This window comes from Perognathus longimembris, chromosome 8 (assembly GCF_023159225.1).
Source record: "Perognathus longimembris pacificus isolate PPM17 chromosome 8, ASM2315922v1, whole genome shotgun sequence".
Lineage (NCBI taxonomy): Eukaryota > Metazoa > Chordata > Mammalia > Rodentia > Heteromyidae > Perognathus > Perognathus longimembris.
The window spans coordinates 60,734,704-60,738,410 of NC_063168.1; the positions used below are offsets into that span (position 1 = coordinate 60,734,704).

At 44.3% G+C, this 3,707-nt stretch overlaps 1 long non-coding RNA gene across 1 annotated transcript; it reads left to right on the forward strand.

Moving 5' to 3' along the window:
- LOC125356625 lies at window positions 1-863 on the forward strand. The gene is made up of 2 exons (XR_007211942.1): window positions 1-129; window positions 588-863. It is a non-coding gene; the product is annotated as an uncharacterized LOC125356625 (long non-coding RNA).
- Window positions 864-3,707: the final 2,844 nt, after the last annotated feature.

The window sequence follows — 3,707 nt, forward strand, 5'->3', positions numbered from 1 at the left end:
TAAAATGATAGAACATGAATTTAACTGAAGGATCACTGAGGAGAAGGGAAAGAAGAAAGGAAAAAAGAGTAACTTTAAAATATATAGCAACTGTATATGGAAACAGCATGAAGAACCTCAATGAAAGCTGTCCAACACAGTAGAGACCAGGTCTGTGAAACCAAAAACTGGTTTTCAAATGGTATTTCCCACAGGATTGGGTCAGCAACCCAACATTATGTAACTAAAACCAAACAACTACTCAACATATAAAGGTCAAAAATTGACCTCTCAGTGGACTACAATAGCTCAAAAGCTATGTATGTACGTTCATATAAGACTACTGTCGACATAGTCTAATGTCAACATTATATTTAAAGCCCTAGGCGAATTTTCTTTGGCGTAGGCCACGTGGCTACTGTATATGTTCTTGGTACATTGTGTATTGTATATATGTCTACCTGACCTAGGGAAGGGAAAGAAAAACAGAGTGTAAAATATCACAAGAAATGTACACACTGCCCTACTATGTAACTGTACCCTTTTTGCACAACACCTTGTCAAAAAATTTTTGTTTAATTAATAAATAAATTACAAAAAAAAGAAAGCTGTCCAACAGGAGGTTGAGAAGAGAGAGAAACAAGCTCTGCTGGGGCAGCACTGGCAGGCGGGTGGGCTGAGCTAACAAGGAGGATGAAAATGGTAGATTGTTGGCATATATGAAAACAGAACAATGAAACCTGTTGAAATTGTTCTAGTAATCCCGGAATGGGGGGAGAGGATTTATTGAAACACACTGTAAACATGTGGAAATGTCACAACCAAATCCCCTCCTATATAACGAATGTATACTAATATGAAAGAAAAGTGGAAGAGGGAAGGAAGGGAGGAAGGAAGGAAGGAAAGGAGGGAGGGAGGGAGGGAGGGAGGGAAGGAAGGAAGGAAGGAAGGAAGGAAGGAAGGAAAATTTTTAAACACAGAAGAAAAAACAATGCTCTCTTTTGTGTGTGCGCCAGTCCTAGGACTTGAACTCAGGGCCAGACTGTTGTTCCTTAGCTTTTTCATTCCAGATTGGCACTCTACTCCTTGAGCCAACACCTCCACTTCCAGTTTTTTGCTGGTTAATTGGAGATAAGAGTCTCAGGGACTTTTCTGTATAGAATGGCTCTGAACTTTGATCCTAAGATCTCACCATGTAAAACAAAATTTTTTAAACATTCTGTGGAGATAGGGCAGTTGCCAAATATGTGTGAATGCTTGAAGCCCTGGTTCAGTCCCCAGTACTAGAAAACACAGTCAAATCTCCATAGCTCCCATGTCATTAGCAGTATTCACACCTCTCTGAACTCATTACATTCGCTTTCCAGATGTCATATCCTACTCCCCTTCAAGTTCTTAAGCATGGGGATGGTGTCTTATTTTTCCCTCCTGGTCTAGTATGTTCTTTCTCAATGGCTGTTCTGTAAAGGTACTCAAGCTTGTTGAAATGAAAAAGATTTCAAGGGGCCTGTAGAAAGACATCACGGGCACTGTCTCCATTCCCCCTTCCCCTCCCTCTCACTCTTCAGACAGCCTAAGGTTTAGGTGCTTCTATGGTCCCAACAGCAGGGAGTTTCAAGGGACAGTCATATCACATACCTCTGAGTCTGTCTTGGCTCTTGTCTGCCCCCGGTTCCAATAACTAGTGAACAGCACCCAGACCCCACAAGCAAGGGAACCAAGTAATGGTATAAGGCTGAGATATGATGGCAATGGGATATCCAGCTCCCAAACTGGAGCCATTACTCAAGCCCATGCCCCTCAGCCGAAGGGTTTCTGCCTTTAGACTGAGACTCCATATGACATCACAATGGACACTGCAAAGCAAACCTCACAGGGTCCAGCCAATGTGCCCCTTCCGACTCTAGCTTTGGTCATGCTTGGGGAGAGCTCACTTACGACTCTTGCAGAGTCAGAGCAGACAGTTTGTCATTAAGTAGGGAGTAAGCAGGCCACGTTTCAAAGGAGGATGCCTTCCAAGCGCCTTATTCTACCTATAAGCATTGTCTTTTGAGCCAGTCAAAAGCAAACAGCTCCCCAAAAGCAGAGTAAAAGTGAATGTGCTTCATTTAAGTGATAAAGTCAAAGTTTTAGACTGGTTGAAAGGCAGAATGTCTTTATGGGAAGTTGGGTGGTATCTTGGGAAAAATGAGTCATCCACAGTGTAGTACTAAACCTGAGTCTTTGTGGGGCTTCTCTAACAGTGGTCTCTTCAGAACCATATGCTTATGGATAGCCAGGGTCCCCTATAACAATAGGGACTATTGTGCCTGAGAAGGTATCTGTTTCTTTGTTGTTTTGTTTTATTTGGGGGTGGGGTGTGTGTGTGTGTGTGTGTGTGTGTGTGTGTGTGTATGTGTGTGCGCCAAACCTGGGGCTTGAACTTAGGGCCTGGGCATTGTTCCTGAGCTTTTTTGCTCAAGGTTAGTGCTCTACCATTTGAGCCACAGTGCCACTTCCAGCTTTTTCTGAGTAGTTTATTGGAGATAAGCATCTCATGGACTTTCCTGCCCTGGCTGGCTTTGAGCCTCAATCCTCAGATCTCAGCCTCCTGAGTAGCTAGGATTACAGACATGAGCCACTGATGCTTGGCTAAGAGGTGGATATTTTTAAAAATAATAAAAATAAAATAAAAACACACACAATGTTGGCTAGACACCCATGGCTTATGCCTATAATCCTGGCTACTCAATAGGTTAAGATCTGAGGATCATGGTTCAAAGCCAGCCCAGGCAGGAAAGCAGCCCATGAGACTCTTATCTCCAATTAATCACAGAAAAAGCTGGAAGTGGAGCTGTGGCTCAAGTGGTAGAGAGCTAGCCTTGAGAAAAAAAAAGTTGGAATCATTTTAGATTTTAATATATTAGACTTGAAGTATAAGGTAATATGCAAATATCTTCCACCCTGTCATCTCTTGCTTCTGATCCAGCACATAGTGAGCACAAGCAAGAGGGGATTTGCCCAGTGAGAACACACAGAAGTGAAGCTGAGGGCCCCTGCAGCACCCTTTCCTAACTTCGCCAGGTTGAGTGGTAGATTAGGAAAAAGGGTTTAGGAAGATGAAAAACAAGACAGGGCACTCAGAAAAGACTAGGAGTGGTGCTGGAGACAAGGGGGTTGGGTGAAGATCAGATACAGGAATGTAAGATGTAGAATAGGAAGTCAGCTCAGAGAGAGGCTGGAGGCCCACAGGTGAATGGAGGGGCCTTGTGGCTGCCTTCAAAAGGTTCATTATCCTCATAAAATCAAAATCTGGCTCCTTAGCAATCGCCCTCCTGCTGAGAAGTCTCCCTGGTCTTCTCCATGGGAGGTTTTGTCTCCAGGAGTGTTCCTGAATGTCTATTATGGGGTCGTTCCTCTGCCACAAGGGGGAAGCATCTCTTACTGCTGGGGTCACAGTCACATGTACTGAGGAGCCCTTCTGGGCTGAGCCGCTGTGCCTTTGATCTGTTGGCTCATGCCTGTAATCCTAACTACTCAGGAGGCTGAGATCTGAGGATCATGATTCAAAGCAAGCCCAAGCCCCCACCACCACCAAAAAAAAGCCCATGAGACTCCTATCTCCAACTTACCAGCAAAAAGCTGGCAGTAGATCTATGTCTCAAATGGTAGAACATTAGCACCCAGGCCCTGAGGTCCAGCCTCAGGACCAGCACACACACACACACACACACACACACACACACACA